Below are 20,776 nucleotides of genomic sequence, written 5' to 3'. Positions count from 1 at the left end.
GTATATTGTGGTAAGTATATATAAGAATGGGTCTATCCATCAATAATAAACTATTTATGCTCTAAAAAAATATTTTTAAATTGAAAAGTTAATACAATACTGATATACAATTTATTAGCGTTAATAACTACTTAAAAATTACACCAATTGTAATTCTTAATTAATTGATATCTAGTAATTTAAAAACAAATCTAAGAATATTCAAAACTTTTTCGACAATTATTGATAATACTTTATGGGAACCACATAAAATGATTCCATTACAGAGAGTGTTGTCTTGGTATATAGAAATATTCCATGGTTTAAGTAAAATACTTAAACCTTCTACTCGTTAATTCCATGATTGAATTAGAAGTTTCTAAAGGGGAAAAAGTTACATTTAATCATTTTTTTAAATAATAGATTTTTTAATAAATAGTATAGGTGTGAGTTATTTTTGAACTCATTCACTTATAAAACAATAGTATAGTAGTAAGTTATTTATTTTTTATTATTATTTTAAGTTATATTAATAAAACTTTTTATAATATGATAGTGTAAATTTAACCGGCTTAAATGCTTATTTTGTTTCTTTGTTAAATGGTTCTTTTCAGTTTAGTATCCGGTTTTAAAAGTGTATATTTGGGTCTCAAAGTTTACAAAATTGTATGAATGAAGTCTATCTGTAAAGTTGGTAGGAACGACGTTAAATGTTATCCAACATGGCAACATACATATCCCATCTCAGCTCCTTGTGGCAACATACATATCTCATCTCAGCTCCTTCGAGATGAATGTGTTAGGGCCCAACTTTCTCTCTCTTCTATATTAATGATTTCATAATTGTAGGATTTTTATTCCTCTTTTGTATTATTCTGGTATTTAAATCACATTTAATAAATTAAAATAAGGTTTAATACCTCTTTTGGTCCCTCGAAAGGGGGCCAATGTTCAATGTAGTCCTACTCTTTTTTAGAAGTTCAATGTGATCCCACCTTTTGTAAAAAGTGTGCAATCAAGTCCTTTTTGGAAACGGCGTTGAGTTTTTAACGGAGCAGCTGACAGGGTGGACTGAAGTTAGCTACGTGGCTTTGTGTGGGTAATACGTGGCTGTGAGTGGGTGATACGTGGCTGTGAGAGGGTAAATCAGAAGTTAGGGTTTGAGTTGCAGAGAAATTAGTAATTTGGGATTTATCGTCGTGTTTCTTCTGAAGGGTGTTCGTCGTGTTTGAAAAGTTGGGGTAAAGGATCTTCTCGGTGGTCCCATGGTTGTGGTATTGATAGCAGAAAGTCAATTGCAAAGAAAACGTGGAAACAGAGGGAATCTCACCTTGACTTGGAGCTGGAGGAACTTCACATAATCGATGATCTCATCCAACATGGAGGCCTTATCAGTCTGTCAATTCATGAACATACACTTTTATTTTATTAACAAGGATATATTTGCTTGTATAATTTACATTTTACACTTTTTTAAAGTAAAGTGAGACAGATATGAAATGAGAAAAATAATTTAGAAAGTCTGTATGATAAAAAGAATCAGAGAAAAGAGAGTGTACTGTAAAAAGACAGTGCAGGAGTCCTTTTACCAAGGATTGATCATTGCATTGGATGGTGCAATGGTGCATATATAGTACTATTATTATTATATATTGTTCATGTGTTGCGTCTAGTCCCTTCATTCTTCATACAGATAACAACAAAACCACAAATCCCACTTGCTGCAAGTACCAAACCTTAGTGCTATCCAGCTTCATATTTCAGGCACGCACGGAAAGATATATATAATGGCAAGGTGTTGCCGCTACAATACATACCAAAACTACTCGGCACTTCAAAAGTGCCTAATTTAATTATTGTTCATTATACTCCAATTAATCCACAAAAAAGACAACATAATTAAGTTTAACCTTACTTCAATCCATCAACTGATATTTACCTTGTTGGCGTTGGGAACCAGTTCCTGCAGGGCCTTCATTCGGTCTGCGATTCTCTCCCTCCGTAACTGTCACACACAACAAAATTTCCAACCCAGCTTCAGAACAATAAAAGTAAGAATGACCATATCTCCTCACCAATACAATCAAACGTCGTGTTCAAAGTATCTTCTCTATGCAAGTTAGGAGGCATTTTCTCTATATTTCCATCATCAGAGGGTGCAATTGACAATGCTTTTGGACTGTGACCAGATTGCGATTCGGATTCTATTGTCATAAGTTCATTTTCTAGTGAACTAATTTTTGTCTGAGTCTCCTCTCACACCACAACCATGGGACCACCGAGAAGATCCTTTATCCCAACTTTTCAAACACGACGAACACCCTTCAGAAGAAACACGACGATAAATCCCAAATTACTAATTTCTCTGCAACTCAAACCCTAACTTCTGATTTACCCTCTCACAGCCACGTATCACCCACTCACAGCCACGTATTACCCACACAAAGCCACGTAGCTAACTTCAGTCCACCCTGTCAGCTGCTCCGTTAAAAACTCAACGCCGTTTCCAAAAAGGACTTGATTGCACACTTTTTACAAAAGGTGGGATCACATTGAACTTCTAAAAAAGAGTAGGACCACATTGAACATTGGCCCCTTTCGAGGGACCAAAAGAGGTATTAAACCTTAAAATAAAAACTAAAATCACATAACCTTCCTTTTGTGTTAAAATAAAAAGTATAAATTTATTAACACTAATATATAAAATTTCAAGTCTGCATAATTTCATGTTAATCTTTTCTAAATCCTGATGGATATCCCCAATAAAAAGAAAATATAGACAAAATAAAGGACCAGATTCTGGTGACTCTTGTAACACCCGAATATTTTAAAGGGTATTACTGATAGTAGAGACTAAATTAATTTGATATCTCATATAAACAATCAAACTTTATTTCAATTACTCCAAGTACAATACCAAACTTACAAACTTTAAACAATATAGTCTTCACCATTGAAATTTCAACTTATAAATTTTACACAACATAATCTTCCCAATACAAATTTATTCTTTTTACAAAAATCCCTGAAAGTTTTTCCCCGCATCTCTCTCATCTCTAAGCTTTTTCAACCGCATCTGCAACATTATCTAATCACATATAACATGAGTTATATGATCATAGTACAAACAAATAAGGGTAAGCCAACCATATCATAAAATCATTAAACTTGTAACAAAAATATTAAAATCAGGTATTTCTGCAATTGATAAAATATCATTATTCCGATGTCATTAATTCATCATTATCAAAATCATCTTTCTCATTTCCATAAATCTTACAAGTGTACCATGCTTACTCATGAAGCCTTATGGTCAGACCGCTCTCTGCCTGCTTCCTTAAGCCTCACTTACATACTATGTCTTACTTTCTGAAGCCTTATGGTCAGACCCCTCTCTGCCTGCTTCCATAAACCTCAGGTGTTACTTTGCTCATACCAAACTCTCATGGTATAACTCGAACATACTACTCCCGGTAGTAAACATCATTTCATAAGTAATGATTTCTCATATCCACTCCAACATTTCATAAAAACCAACAATTCATACCCTCTTATCCACCTAACTCAATCATGTTCATTCTTTAATCATGAATTCATAATAACCCGTTTTGGTATCGATAAATTAAACATATTGCCAGATATCATGCTTCATATTATAAACTCATTTTGCCCATAACGAGTATAACTCAACATATTTTCACCAAACAAAGATCATGGATCAACCAAAATACATCAACATATCTTAGGAACTACATATTAAAGTCTGGGCTCAATGTAATGATAAATAAAATATATATGAAATTTTTACCATGATAATATTATGCATCTACAATCAACTTGTTTTATTTTATTTTCATCCTAGTAGAGATTTTTCTTTACCCCAATTGGTCACCGGAGAGGACCCAGATGTCTGAACGCATCAAACTCACCTTCGACGCCAGCACATATGACTAGTCACAACTGACTGGACCAGGCCAGGGCTGCTCTATGATCAGGGATGTGCCAACTCAGGTTTTTAAGGTTCCTCTATCCTACCAACAAAGGGAGGCCTTCAATAATTAACAATTTATTTATTTAATTTATCTACCTTGTTTTCTTATGCTCTAAATCTTAAAATGCCTAATTTTACTTCCTCTCACAACAACCTCAAACACTGTATATATTTAATACCCATATACAAGCTATTATAGAACCCTTATTCCAAACCTTCCAACAAGATTAATTTCAGCCAACAAACTCATTCAATAAAATCATCACAATAAACATCCATAATAGAATTCATACAAGATAATTATAAACAATTAACAATAATAAAACATTACTATAAATGGTCATAGAAGAATACAATATTTGACAATCATAAAAATAATCTTAATATAAAAATTCATGGGGAAACAAGAAGTTGAATCTGGCAGAGCCGGTTAGACAACTTCTAATCCATCCATCAATACAATATAATTAAATAACAAGAACAATACATGTCTGGGGAAATAAGAAGTTGAATCTGGCAGAGCCGGTTAGACAACTTCTAATCCTTCCAAAAATGCAATAAAATAAATAAGTAAAGAAATAAATAGTTTGGGGAAACAAGAAGTTGAATCTGGCAGAGCCGGTTAGACAACTTCTAATCCTTCCAAAATGTAATAAAATAAATACGGAAGAAATAAAAGTTTGGGGAATCAAGAAATTGAATCTGGCAGAGCCGGTTAGACAATTTCTAATCCTTCCAAAATAAATAAAATAAATAAGGAAAACAATAAAATGTTTGGGGAAACAAGAAATTGAATCTGGCAGAGCCGGTTAGACAATTTCTAATCCTTCCAAAATACAAAAAAATAAACACTAATAACATACAATTGCATAACATAATCAACATTACATTTTACAACTATCACACTTGGATATAAACACAAAAACATATTCTCATTTAAAATTAAATCATACAGAAACAAAATACTCCATTTAAGATTTAAATCAGAAAAAGCAAAATATAGCATATCAAGACTCAAGATAATACAAAAGAAATACTCAAAGTTAGCTCCCTTACCTCTATTACAGACTTAATCTCCTCGTCCTCTGAAAACTTCCAGAATATCCCCTTTGCAAAAATTTGAAATTCTTCCAACTCTCTTCTCTCAAAAATTTTCTAAGTTCTTTGGTGTAAATTTTCAACCTCCCCCCCTTGGCTATTTATAGCAAAAAAATTTACTATTCATTTTTTACTATTCATTTTAACTATTCATTTTTTTATTCATTTTACTATTACAAAAATAATTTTTTATTTGCAATTTGATAGATTCTGATCTCAAAGCTACGTGGAACACTTATCCTTTCCAAAAATATATTTTTTTTTTTACTATTCACTTTTTACTATTCACCTTTTACTATTCACAATTTACTATTCACTTTTTTTTTTTTTTTTTTTTTTATCTAGTATTTAACTTACAAATATTTTTCAAGGATCTTACAACTCTGCCGGTCATGGACTTCGACATCGTCATCTACGCGCTTCCACCGTGGACGATCAACGGTCACGAGATCCCAAACGCGAACTTAGGACCACCCCCAATTCGCAAACCCACAGAGAAGAATAGAAGCCAGAAACCCTCAACCTGCGAACCACCAAAACGCTACCATCCACTTGCAAAGCAGAAACATAAATCATTATCCAATGTCATGCACCACCCTAGTGGCTGCGGAGACACTCATGAAACAAAACCGTCAGAATGCGAAACTCTAGGTCCGCTATTTCCCTCCACGACAACGCCATCAACAGGAATTCTCATTTTCTGAGGTCAAAACCTCGTGGAGGCGCCGCCACTGCAACAATCACTGCACCGCGAGAAAGGTGTTCGCGCCTTACCTGCAAAACCCCCAACCAAAACCACGAAGGAGAAGGGGAAAGAAGTCATTGCCACGCAGTAAAACAAGAAAAGAGAAAGGGAAGAAAGCTTTCCTGTTGTGCGAGCTCCACAAAGGCAGCCCAAAGCTGGTCTGCCGGAAGAGAAAGACCAAAAATTGGGAAAGAGAATTGGGCTTTGAGAAAGAATTGCCAAATTAGGGTTCTTCAATCTGAATTTCAATTTGGGGAAATTAACGAAGGAGAAACTAATTGAAGTTTTAATTTGGATTTAAAAAAATAACATTTAATAAAAAGAAAACCTAATCTAATCAAATTATAATTAGAGTTGACGTGACAATGTATTTGGTTTTGTAATCAAAAGGACATATTTGTCTTTGCTAAAAAAATTGCTTTTTCCACATTGAATATTTATTTTGCCACATTAATTAACATTTAACGTTGTTCATACCAACTTAAGGTATAGAACTTCATTCATACAATTTTGAAAACTTAGAGACCCAATGTATGCACTTTTAAAACCGGATACTAAACTAAAAAAAACCACTTAACATAGGGATCAAATAAGCATTTAAGCCTTTATAACATGAATAATGAAAATTAATTAACAATGAAATAGTTCACGAACTCGTTTGTAAAAGGAATATTTTGTAAAATTAAGAAATGAGTTATTAAAAACTTGGGAAGAGTTAAAAGTTAATAAACTAATTATTTTTATTTTATAAAATTTCTATTAATTCTTTTAATAACTTATATATATTGTATAACTTACAAACCTAAAACTTTATTTAAGGAGATTGTAATTGATATCACTATAATAGTCCTGTTAAATTAGCTTATCTCGTAAGACTTAGTTTTACTTTATGTGGATTGGAGTTAAAAAGAAATTACAGACCAAAAATATTCCTTATTGAAAAACTCACAAAATTAGATATTCACAGAGCTCTCTAAGTTAGAACTAGTCCATAGACCTTCCTATTTAGTATGAGAAATATATAATAATAAACAAAAAAATCTGGAAATAATATATTTATAATCTAATCACAAATTTGGAAATTCATCAACTTGAAAAATAAAAAGGTATAGTCTAATCATAAATCAATTATAAAAAAGTTACATGACATGGATATCCCTACGAACAATGTTTGGTTGAGCCTCTTGGTGAAGAAAACATAGACCAGAATTTGTGTCATGACAAACAACAACCCTCTTCGGCCAATCCAGAGCAATATATTTACTTTTTGAACCTGTAAAAATGTTCTCCTTGAATTAGCATAAACCAATTGATAAATAACCCCACAATTAGTTGATTTAAGCAGTATCATACAACATGGAAACTGTCAAACCTTTAATTCCTCGTAACCAAACCAAACAAGGAAGTCACTAAAAACTTTCAAACTAATCAAACTTATATAAGAATCATATCGAAATATATATTTAAATTGTACTAGTATTTACCAAGAAAATAGTTTGCAATGCTATTGTTCTCCATAAAGTGATAAACCAGTATTTGATTTATACTCTCAATACAATAATCAATTAATTCAACAAGATTTGGATGTCGTATATTTGATATCAAATCAATTTTTATCATAAATTCGTGGGGCCCTTGTTTAGACTCAATAGAAAGAGACTTCATAGCAACTTTGATGACGTGGTCCATAGGCTTGGATGGTCATGGTTCAGTGAGCAAAGCATCAAAGAAACTCGAACAGAAACCAAATGCAGCGGATGATGCATGTGAATATTTGAATGAAGTAATCTCTACAACATAACTCTATAATCATCCAAAAGTAATCATACAATGGGGGAGGTGTTGCTTTTATAGACTTGGTTGCACCCTTGCACAAAGATAATACATTGTTGATCATCAGCCACTACATACAGATCATATGCACATGTACAAGCCATTTAACATGTGTTACAAATCAGAAATGGACTAAATCCACGTGTTCAAGCATTAGGTCAGGCATGGCCACTAGACACAAGTGAATGTGCGTTGAGCGAGTTCTTCATGGGCCGAAACATTAGTTTTCTTCCTTCATGGGCCGAGCTTGGGCTAGATGTGAGCTTCTTTAGGAGTCCAAGGCTACCAATGGAATTGGAGATAGAGGGCTTGAAGTTCCCTTGATGTATCTTCAAGGTCTTCTTGGAGCTTTCTAACCATATCACATGTAATGGGTCCTTGAATGGAGTGTGAGTTTGAGCCCAAGTCATCAATGGCTAAAGTCATTACCTATATTTTACCTTTTCACTTGAGATTAAAACAACATTTTGGTTCTTACATCTCTAAGATATTGAATTATCTTGAACAAGAACACAATACCTTGAATTAGAGTGTCTATCACTCTTCAAGCTTGCCAAGTCAGCATCAGGTTACCCAACAATTTAAGTAGTCCCCTTATCTTCATAGCTAAGGCCTTTGTCAAGAGTATTCTTAATATATCTTAGGATTTAACTAAGTTTAAAGGAACAAAAACATGTCTAACTAAAGAACACCAAGATCAACATGTTTGTTTTCCTTTCAATAACTACATTTTAATGATAACCTTGTGTTGAGTTATGTGTGTCTTTAAGAATCTTAGGCAAGAATTTTAACTCACCACCCTAATTAGTGTGAATGCTTTTTAGAGGAATCAAAAATCAAAGTTAAATCAAACTTTTTTCTTAAGAAGATAAATCTAGGTAAATTTGGAAAAAGTGTAAACAATTTCATAATATAGAAAGCCATTAGTAGATAACATAGGAGAAGGATTCGACAAGTCAATACAAATGAGTTCAAAATGATAATTGTAAACAATTCGGGATAAGGAGGAAGGAATTTTGTGAACTTTTGCAATATAACTATGCAAAGAGAAACAACTTTATTAGAAAAGAAATATTACAATGTCCAAAAATGAGTTCCATAACATTAACCTTAGGAGGACCTGGTCTAGCATGCCAAACAAATTGAATTATATTGTTATTGTCAATATTGATTATTGAATTGAAAGAAGAACAAGATTTAGCATGAGGATAAGGTTGAAGCCGCAAGGTGGGAAAGGCATAGAGACCATCTTGCCCAACATCTTGTCGAACAAGCACTTCATTAGTTACTTGAGATTTAACAAAACAATGACTAGCATGAAATTCAACATAAGCATAATTGTCCATAGCTAATTTACAAACACTAATTAGATTATTTAGAATCAAAAATATTTAGGAACATGCACTAATTGATAGAGAGCTAAAGAAACATTAAGATTATTCGAAACAAAAAAATGAAGAAACAGGAGATTGAGTTGGCAAACCTTAACCATTACCGTATATATTTGTCCAAGACCTTCACCAGGAATGTTTTTTTGAATATTTTAACCTTATACACTAACATGAAAAGAAGCTTCAAATATATCTACCAATTATATTTAGGATGAGGAACAATGGGGTTTTCCATTCAATTGAAGGACACATGCAAGTGATTAACAATTTTGCATTAATGAAATCAAGCACAGAAAAAGGCTATTGTTTAGTAAAGAAAACACTTTGATCTTAAAGATGTAGACCATGTAGATTTTGTTGCCTCGCTCTCTCTGTGGTTTGAAGCATTCTCCATGTGTTTGGTTTAGAAAGTTCAACCATATTGTTCAATCCTTTGGGTTGAAACATAGTGAGGCTGGCCATTTTTTTTTTATTGTCACACCTTCCTCCGGATATGTGCACTTTGTTCTAAGTCAAGGTTCCCACACTTATTATCTCATTCGAGAAAGGTTGTTTTTTCAAGGAAATTTGTACTAAGTTGCTGATTCAAATGACCAACTTACAGATGTGTTGACCAAATCCTTAAGAGGACTTCACATTTCCAAGCTTAATACATACAATTTGTTGCTCCATCTTGGTGGAGTGTTAGAATAGCTGTTAAATGTTGGGTAGGAGGTAGTGTGTTGGGAACCACTTCACATTGTAGAAATATTTTGATCTTTCATCTTCTCATTATATCAAGTTTCTATCATTATAAATAGAAGATGATAAGAAAGGTCAGTGAAATTGTTTTGATTAAGAACAAGGGCCTACAATCTCTTGCATTGGACAATGACCCGTTAAAGAACCAATTGAGGAAGCTTCGACGAGTTAGACCATGGTGATCTAGGAAGATTCCGACCATCGTAAGCGATGTTTGGGCAACATGTAATGACGCGTCAGCCAAGTTTGGATGCACGCTCACTCGGGTTGAGTCACGCTCCTCGCGACACATCGGATCTAGGTGTTAGAGGACAAATATCGTCAGCGGTGAATGACACGTGGCGATTCATAGGCGGATAATGGAGGCACGACCACCTGGGTTGGATTGTGCTCCGTGAGACACCTTAGACCCAGGTACTGAAAGACGAAACTTCAGTGGTTGGTCAGTGACAAAGAATGTGTTGGAATAGACAAAGTCCACCAAAGTAAGATCAACCTGCTCTAATAAAAATTTAAGATCAGTAACAGAGAATATATTTTTTGGAGGGCTTGAAAGATCCCTCTCATGATCTTCTATTTATAATAATAAAAACCTGATACAATAAGAAAAAAGATAAAAAAAATTGCATTAGACCTTTAGGTATATAACTGGGTACAACTATAGAATATTAGGAAGTAGTTCCCAACATACTACTTCTTACCCAACATTTAATAATTAATCTAACAGGAATTATGTAAAATAAGGCAACAAAATTATACCGAAGATGTGCATTTGTGTAATGTGCATATTTTGGCATTCACTAATTATAATCTCATTCCATTCTAAAAATCTATTGCATACATAATGAGCACCTAAGAATGCAATTTAGTAAAAACAAATAAAATATGTAGGCTAATTATTTAAATAATATATCAATTAACTAAACCTAAATAGAAAGAACACTAAAATGCTTAGCCTCAATGCTATAATATAAAACCCATATGAACCCATTTATTAGAAGCTTAAAGACTAAACTATTATTGAAGCATTGGGCAAGTGCTCTATGAAAAATACCATTTAGGGTTCCATTATAGTTGGAGTAACAATAATTCTCTAAATGAGAAGCCGAGTATTCTTTGGTGATGTTGTTTTGCCCTTTCAGTCAACTCCTTATTATAAAAGTGTTGTCTAAAACTGCGTAAGAGGAGGAAAACTTAACATCTAATGGTTTTTCCAATAAGTTCACAAAAGGTTTCTAGAACATTTTTTTAATGGCCAAGAGAGGCAATGCACAAGTAATAGAAAGTGACAATCAACACCTTTTTTTATATTAGATCACTCCTAACTTGAGCTATGTCCAATTTTTCAATGCAAATTGCAAAGTGTTCCACTAAAGAAACAAATGTTTACCAGTACTAGGATGGTTTCCATTCTCAATTACTTCTATCATGTCTATGATATGATTTGAAGAACACAATCTTGTGTTATTTTTGTAATCAAACTTTTCACCCTTAAATAGGGGAGGTTTTTTGCATTTTGTCTTTTGTTCTCCATTGTAGCTAGGATCGTTACATTTTGCCTTACAAAGAACTAACCCCAATAAGTTTGCTTTAGAAGATGTTAGCTTCACAAAGGGTAGTGGGTTCAAATAGAGTTAAAAGGTCAAATTTGAATATTTTTGCAATATGTCTATTAAGCGCTTAAAAGTTGGTCATCTGAAGGTTTTGTAAAACTTTCACCAAAGCTTTTGTAAAACATTTTATTGTTGGCCAAGAGAAGCAATGTGCAAGTAATAAAAAGAGACTGATCATTTTTGTTTTCATACTATTCTTCAATGCAAATTGTAAAATGTTCCATTAAACAAATAATTGTGTACAAGTGTTCTTCAATGCCACTTTTGGCATACATGAGTGCATAAAGTCTTTCTAGATTGTCCGCTCATTTTTCCTTGAGTTTAAGTACAAGTACACAACAACACCTCTCAAGGATAAATACACATTCTCTCTAAAGTTATAAGATAAAAAAATGTTATTTATATGGTTTCACTCTCAACCTATTGAATATCAAATAAAAGCACACCTTGTTATTAGAGATTAACTTCACACATGAAAGATTTACAAATATGAGAACTTCTTTTACAAGTTGTCTAGAAGATGCTCCCACCAAGCACTTAGAAACTCTGAAAGAATGAAAGAATGTTTATTTTAGATGTTTTGTTGCAAGTCTTTATGTTCATAAACTTCTATTTGTATGTGTCCTTCCCAGCCAGACATGATGAACATTATGATAATAGACTGGTTATTGTCAAGACAACGCTTCTGTGGAGAGTAGTCTCTAAGTACACTTACCTTTATACACACTTGATATGTACTTCTAATGATTTTTTATTGAGTAACCTCTATGTTGTTTTTAACTCAAACTTCTAACACGTAATTAGTTATTTTCTGTGACATGTTCTTATTAATTACTACCACCAGTCTATTATTAATGGATCCTTTCCTGATTCACTTGGATCTCAATTCTCATCATCTTAATTAATAATGGTTGACCTACTTGATTCCTTGGGCCATTTGATGTTAGCTTTCCTTAATTTATGTTATGCTTCAAGCACAAACTTGGTTTATAAAATTGTTAGTTTTTATTGTTTGAGGCTTGGTAACTTACTCTAACTACTCCGAATTTAGGCTGGGTGTTACTATAACATTCACTAGTGCAGAAATCACTTTTCATGATGGGTAAAATGACCTATTATGATGGGTGGATTGATGTCATAGTTCTGACATTCATAATAGGTTTGCGTTTTATGACGTAGCAGAAAAGTACGTCATAATAGGTTCAACATACTATGACGTACTTTTTATCACCTATTAAATACGTCTAGTCTATTATGACAAATTTTCACTATCAGTTATAATATGACGAATTTATTATGAGGTAGCTAGATTTACCTGTCATAATATGTAGTCTTTTATGACGTAGATATCTTTTTCTATCATAATATCTCAAATGTATTATGAAAAGTAATTGTTCACCTGTCATAATATATGTTTTTCAGAATCAACCTATTTTGACATACATTGTCATGTACGACATAAAAATTTGTTTTTTTGTAAAAAAAATCATTATTACATTTGACATCCAATCAATTTCCTGTATTATCATCTCATCCAATCAATTTAGATCAATATAGCCTGAAATGACATATTCAATTGAACTAACAAAATGGAATTCATTTCAAACATTAAATTTAATAATATTTAGTACATTATTTGTACATCAAACTATATATTAAATCCAAATATTACATTAACGTACATAGACTACTAAATTGTAGTCAACTTTCTACTAACACTTAAAATAAAAGAAATCACTTGGTTCTAATGTCTTCAATGTCTAGAGCTTCTATTGGAGATGAATCATTAAAGATCTACAAATAAAATAATGGAGATAACCAATATTCTAATAAATAGTTAGATAAGTATTTAATTAGTTTTTTAATATCTTATTCCATGAATCTGTAATGTTTGTACAAATAATGGTCTGCATGTGTTTCATTATGTAATACTCGCACTCATAGCTGCCTAATTAACGTCAACACTGCAAATTAAATACAAATAATCAAGACTCATTCAAACCAAGGACACATAAGATCAGATTATACTCTAGCTAGCATTTGCACCATGTACCTTTGATCAATTTTGCTAAACCAACAAAAAAACAAATTCCACACAACCAACAAAACAACTAATTCCTCATAAATTATTAGCCTCAAATGGAAAATCTTCAATTTTCATGGCAAACAAGAAAAAACATAAAATATACCCCAACCATAACATTAAGCTTTCAAGTATAAGAAGCTATAAAGTAATATGTTCCCAACAATAGTAATAAAGTAGGATTTCCTACCTTACACAATTAAATATGGTTAATAAAAGGTATTCATTAAAAAGATCACATGAAATTTATAATTTACAAAATTCCCCTATGAAAATTTAGGGCTAACAAGTAAAAAACAAGTGGCACTGGCCAGAACAAGTTAGCCCATCTTAAACCTTATCATCAGCTCCCTCCAAAACATATGATATCACATCCTACTTAATTCATATAAAGAGGGAAATTATATTAATTTAAAATACAAGAACATCAAGTATATAAAACTCTTTGTATGCTAAATTAACTCACATGTCATAACTATGGGACTCCATGATTATATGTTCCATATCAAGTTGCCCAAGAAATGAAGGCTTTTTATCACTCTTTTGTGGTTAAATGGCTTTATACACTAGGGAAAGAATCAAATATTAAATATGGGCAATGCAATCTTAATTCTTAGTAGGTAAGTGTATCTCTAATTCATTATTTGATGTTAAATTTTTAACATATCTATATCTGTGGGTTGTTTAATAAGAGTTTAGCAGGATACATATAACCATCCCAATAAACTTGAATAAAATAGACTCTGAAAGATTTTAATATTATCTTAATAAGTGAGATTATATTTAAGCTTAAATTCCCATAAACTTTTTTATTTAAATCAATAGATGTATTTAAGCTATAAAAACATATCAATGAATTAAAGAATTGTTTAAAGTTAAACAAGAATTTACCTTTCAAATATTATATCTATTGAAATGTTAGATAAGGTAATGCTCCTAGGTAACAGAACAAGTAACAAATATGACTTGTTAGGTAGTAGAACAAGTTATGTCCATTGATAATTATTTTCCTTTTGTAGGGTAGGAGCTATACATTGGAGTCAAAATAGGATGCTTTAGACCTGGATAGGAGACGTGCTTTTGCATGGATTCCATTTACAATGTGATAACCTTGTAACACAATTCAATGACGTGTTAACAAAGTGTTCATGTTGTAGGTCACGTGTTTAACGTCTCAACATATAAAAAATTTTAGGGTTTGTATCAAAGTATGCTTTACAATATATTGTTGAAGAGCACAATCGAGCTAAATGTGTTAGGTTAGATAAAGCACATTATTCTTGTACCCTTAAATGTACTCAGTCTATCAATTGAGATGGGTAGCATACCACTATCAATTGAGATGGGTAGCATACCACTAAAGTTAATGCATGTGATATTGTGATTGAGTTTGTTGTATTTATTTTCATACAAGAACTGATAAATAGATGACAATACCATATATGATATATGTTATTGCCAATCATTATAATGTTTTTTGTTTATATTCTAAACAATCAATTACTATATTTCCTTTGAGAACCTAACCTACATATGATATTGGACAACATTGTATAATTTCAATTAGGCATGTCCATAGAAATGATTTTGTGTAGGTAGAATACATTTTAAATGAAAATATTTGTTTAGATAATCATTCCAACTTATATTAAATTTAAATTATTTTAGGTCCAATTACAATAAGTTTGTCCCATTCCTTCAACATATTTATTATAGTCTTCACATTGTTATCTGGCCACTCAAACATGATCATCATATTAGACTAGTCATGCAAGTTTTTACATAAATAATAAGCATTAGATAACATTTGTAGCTTACACATTACATCATATAGTCATTTAGATATCTTTGTATAAAACTTTATGTGTTTTTGTTGACACATAAAGTCAGCAACATCTGTGTTGGAGTTTCAAAATAAGTATATATAATGATGTGAAAATAGTTATAAATATCCTCAACTTTGTCTATTTTGTGTCTTCTCACGTACACTAGCCATTCTCCTATTGTTCCTCTTTCTAGCCTTATGGTTATGTGTGTCCCTTCCCATCGAGGAGTTCCCTCAACTAAATGACCTTCATCCACTATCAATTGAAGTGTTTGAGTGATCCTCTGACATATACTCTTCAAAAAAAATATAAAAATGATATATTGAACATGGAAAATAGTAAATAAAAATTCTTACCACAAATGTTATGCTTGATTGCATCGTTGATCTACAAGTGCCTTAAGTAGTATCGCATTAATACGTTTATTATGAGCCATTTCAGCGACATATAAATGCAAGAAAGATTTAAACCAATCCATATACCCTAGTGTGCAAACTCTATCATGAGCCCCCAACACCACATCATTCACAATGTATTCATCAAAATGGATTCGACGTCGCTCGATTTTGATTGTTGAGGGACACTTATTAATGATTATAGTGGATGACAAGGAATGGTTTGCATTTCTCATATGAGAGCTTCTTCCCGTACCTCATGTATATCATCCTGAACCTCCAATTTTTATTTAATTTCCATCTTTACCCCTATGAGAAGAATCTTTGACCATCAGACACAAAAACCCTATACCCCCTAACACATTTCATTTTCCTCTCTCAAAGTACTTTGTTTTCTTTCTCACTACACTTCATTGCTTCTCACTTCACTCTTTGCTTCTCTCGTGGTTGGAGCCCACTTCTTCCTCTCTTCTCCCTCACGGCAAACTCGGCTTCCAGTGGTGTGGTGCTCATGGCAAAGGCTTCTTCCTCTTCTATGTCTCGTGGTTTCGCGTCCAGGTAGGTGCTCCTTTGCTCAAAATGTATGAAAGTATGGTATGATTTTGTGCAGTGTATGATCTGTGGTAGTAGGGTTGAATGTATGCCTGAGGTGCTTGGATATGTGGTGATCTTGTGGTAGAAGGGTTGAATGTATGTTTGTGGTGCTTAGATTTGTTGTGATTTGTGCAGGGACGATATGTTTGAAGTGCACTTAAGGCCTTGTCGGCATTCGAACGTCGGTTGAGGATGCCACAATTCCAACACCGGTTGATCTCGCCGCATTTCGAATTGCGGTTTATATATTCTTTTCATTTTTTCTGATTTTTTATGCTATGTTTAATTATATTTTTATGCTATGTTTAATTATATTATTTGATATTTATTTATAATATTAAATTTGTTTAAAAATATATGTTCGAAATATTTTGTTAATATTTTATATTTATTTTTTATATATTTTAGAATATTATTTATTATTTGTGTGTTATGTTTTACGGTTAAATATTATTTATTATGTATTTATTTATGGGTTTTTATACTTTTGAATTTATTTCTTAATATTTTATTAATTTGTAATTTTTTAATATATTATTACATATTACAAATTAAGTAATAAATAACCAATAACAAATTAGAAAATATTTTAAATTTAAATAAAAATTATCAAATATAAACATAATATAAATTAAATAAAAGTTAAAAAAACAAAAAGTTTATTCAAAATTACGTAAAACTTCAAATTATTAACACGTATAAAACATTAAAAATTAATAACAAATAAAAAAGATTTAATAACAAAAAATTAACCACTACATAAAAAATAACACCTAAAAATTAACTAATACATCATAAATATCAAAAATATTTTGAAAGTTAAAAAATTAACACATAAAAAATATATATAAAATACAAAATAACATAAAATATTATAAACTAAATACTAATTAAAAAACAAAAAACTATTCAAAATTAAATAAAACCTCAAATCATTAACACATAAAACATTAAAAAGTTAATAACAAATAGAAAATATTTAATAACAAAAAATTAACTACAAAAAAAAATAACATCTACAAAAGTTAACTAATGAATCATAAATAACAAAAAATAATAAAAACGAAATAATAAAAAATAAAAACATATTGATTAATAATTAAATATTACAATTTTTATATAAACAATAAAAAACATAAAAATATTAAATAAATAAAAAACAACATAATATATATCAAAAAATAAATTAACTAAAACTACATAAAATAACACAAAAACATATCACAAGCGAAATTGGAAGAGCGCTAAAAAAATTAGCGAAGTTTGAAGTGCGCCAAACATTAACCGAACTTCGAAGTGCAGTTGAGGCCTTCTGAACTTAGAAATGCGGCAAGACATAACCGGTGTTCGAACGTCGGTGCTCCCTTAACCGTAGTTCCAATGTCGGTTAAGGGTGCTTACGATTATAACTACTAACCTCGAATGTCTTTCGAATGTCTTTCACCGAGGATGTCTTTCCCCACTTTTCTTGTCCACGAACCACACCACACAGCACACGGCCACCACTGACGTCCAGATCATAATGACCACTAGTGTATCACCACAGCACTTCAGAAGACAAGCTCTCACAAAAAAAAAAACTCAACAATGAAGAAATGAACAGTAAAGAAATAATTAGCGAAGGGGGTGCATGCAGGGTTTATAAAAATAACGATTTATTAAAGGCAGTTGGTTGTTGGAATTAAACCAAAATCATTAAACCATCATTATAGTTACAGAGTTTAATAAATGAAGGGTAAATAAGTCTAATGGAAGGTGCAGGATGAAATGGGTGAAGTGCAGGATGAAATGGTTGAGGTGCAGGGTGAAACACTCTTCTCATATACTTATGCAAAACTTGAGCTTGCACGATGTAACAAAAGAGATGGCTTCAAGGGAAACATTTTCATTCTTTTTCTCTCACAACGTCTTCTTCTTAGATATAGTGATTTTAATCATATTTTTTTGCTTTATTGTTTTACACAAATATAAAACAAGAGAGTATACAAGCATCAACGTACTTTTTTGTACATACATTAAATGTTTTGAACATTGATAATTATTAAATAATGTATTGTGTCTAAAATATTTTATCAATTGTCATTTCATTAATAAATACATCATTTAGTAAAACATATAACATATATAACCATCAGAAGGTATAAACATAATGTATTTTTAGAGACTAAAACATTTAGCAATCATTTACCAAGATAATGTTTTCTTTAAAGAGCTTTATTTAATATAATATAATATTAAATACAAATGTCTATTAACCTTAATATTGTATAAAAAAGGTTTAATACATCATTTGGTCCCTACTTTGGGGTTTGGTTCAAACTGATTCTACCTTTTAAAAAGTTCAGTAAGGTCCCATATTTCGTTAAAAAATGTTCAATAAGATCCTTTTGAGTCACGGTGTTAAAAACATAACGATGCAAATGTCACCGTAGCCAAAACTGAGTGATATGTGCAGTTAGATGAATACGTGACAATGTGAAGTGAAATGACTTGGTGGAAATGGATAAAGTTTAATTTATTGGATAAAATAAAAGGGTTGGTTAAGGTTCGTGCAACTTGTTCCCTTTTTTAGCAAAGTGGTTGTGGGTAGATAGAAATGACTTCTTCCCAAGGTTGTTCTTCTTGTTCCAATACAGGGTGGGAAAGAAATTCGTATTCCTCAAATGATGGTGGTTGGAGGGGAGGTGGGATAATCCCTCGTTGCAAATGTGGTGATTTTGCTGTAAGCAAAGTAGCGAGAACTCCACAGAATGCTGGCAGACAATTTTGGGGATGTTGTCATTATAAGATTTTATGAATACCCTTGTCACTTTATTTGGAATTTATTTCTTCATACATTGATGAGTTAAAACCAATTTTGGTGGCTTATTTGGTGAAAAACAGGGTAGATCTTCAAGAGCGATGTATTGTAACTTCTTCAAGTGGTGTAATGAAGAAAATATTGATGAAAGAGATGGTGAAATTGTTAGAGAAAGGATAAAATTGTTAGTTGGAGTTGTGTGTTGTTATTGCGGTGAACATTGTGACAATGTGGGTCTGTTTAGGTTAATGTTCGTAGGTGGGTCAATGTTTACATTAAGGTCTAGGTCAATGTTTATGTTCATGTAATATGAAGGTGAAACTCAATGTTTACGTTCAGATGTAGGTGTTCATGTAATGTGAAGAAGATGAAGTTCAATGTTTACGTTCAGGTGTTTATATGTAATGTGAAATTTAGTTTCCCCTTTGGTCAAAAAATGTGCAATGTGGTCCCCTTTTCGATTTAAAACTGTGTACTTTGGTCCCAAATGGATATCAACAAAAAACACATGAAAGATATATGGCTTAGTTTCTACCATTAGTTTCTACCTCCAGTCCACTATCTTTGTCCACCTCCACTCTACCATCCACCTCCTCTCCACCATTACTTTCTACCTCCACTCCACCTCTATTTCCACCTCAAACCCTAATCCTCAAATCCAACAACAAGAACATCAAGTAAGTAGGCTAGGGTTAGCAACACTTACCTCACGTACATACGCTCTTCCAATTTCATCTTCAAGGAATCACCACGCCACAGTGATTACAAGACCAGTTTCACTCGATTGTTAACTCAAAAATCGCGATAGGATTCTTAGATAAAGGTAATTTGATTTAACCCATTCAAATATATCATATATACCACGTATTACGAAAATTTTACACGTCATTCCCTTTTGGCCACAGAGGCAACTGCACCGTTATGATTTTAACGTCGTAAGCCAAAAAGACCATTTTTAGCATTTTTTAATGAAATATGGGACCTGACTGAACTTTTTTAAAATGTAGGATGACTTTGAAAAAAACCCCAAAACTAGGGACTAAATGATGTATTGAACCTATAGAAAATATTAATGATGATTTTTTAAAATTTATTTAAATATGTAAAAAGCATTATTTATATAATCTTGCTTAAAGAGTTATAAAATATTTTTTCATTAGACAATTTATTTTCTACACGATTTTGTCTTAATAAAAAAATATTTTTTCTTGTGTAATAAATACATGCTTATCATAATTCTATCATAATTCTAATCCTCTTACATCTTTGTATTTCTTTTCCGTATGAATAACTTATGAAATGAAAAATTATTGATAAAACTTTATAATGTCAACCTAATGCAAACACGACTTCAATAAAAACATGTAAATCTTAATTTCAGAAATCATTAATAGAGAAAGAGCACGTAGATGTATTTTACTTATATATCACAGACAGCACAAGCAATTCTTTTATATAATAGGAATATTTTGATAAATAACATGCAGTGAAAAAAATATGTTAAGTACATTATTTCTAAAAAGAATATTCGCGAAATAAAATCCTTAAAAACACGGTCAACCTTAAAAACTTAATAACCATATTCTTTGTAAGTTGAATAATACTAGTTCTGAGAAACGACCCATTTGGACAAATCTCCACCTATCCATCAAGGAGAAAAAAAAAAGAATATATAACGAACTTCTAA

General features: G+C 31.7%; 1 long non-coding RNA gene across 1 annotated transcript; it reads right to left on the bottom strand.

Annotated features, from left to right (window-relative positions):
• Positions 1–2,855: 2,855 nt before the first annotated feature.
• Positions 2,856–5,122, bottom strand: LOC148196410 (uncharacterized). The gene is made up of 2 exons (XR_015780782.1): positions 5,027–5,122; positions 2,856–3,067 (listed from the first exon to the last, which is right to left on the bottom strand). It is a non-coding gene; the product is annotated as an uncharacterized LOC148196410 (long non-coding RNA).
• Positions 5,123–20,776: the final 15,654 nt, after the last annotated feature.

The sequence above is a fragment of the Vigna umbellata genome, chromosome 7, assembly GCF_029865625.1.
Source record: "Vigna umbellata cultivar VRB3 chromosome 7, Vumbellata_1.0, whole genome shotgun sequence".
NCBI lineage: Eukaryota > Viridiplantae > Streptophyta > Magnoliopsida > Fabales > Fabaceae > Vigna > Vigna umbellata.
The sequence above is the reverse complement of the archived record's forward strand: the minus strand, read 5'-3'. Positions and strand labels throughout refer to the sequence as shown.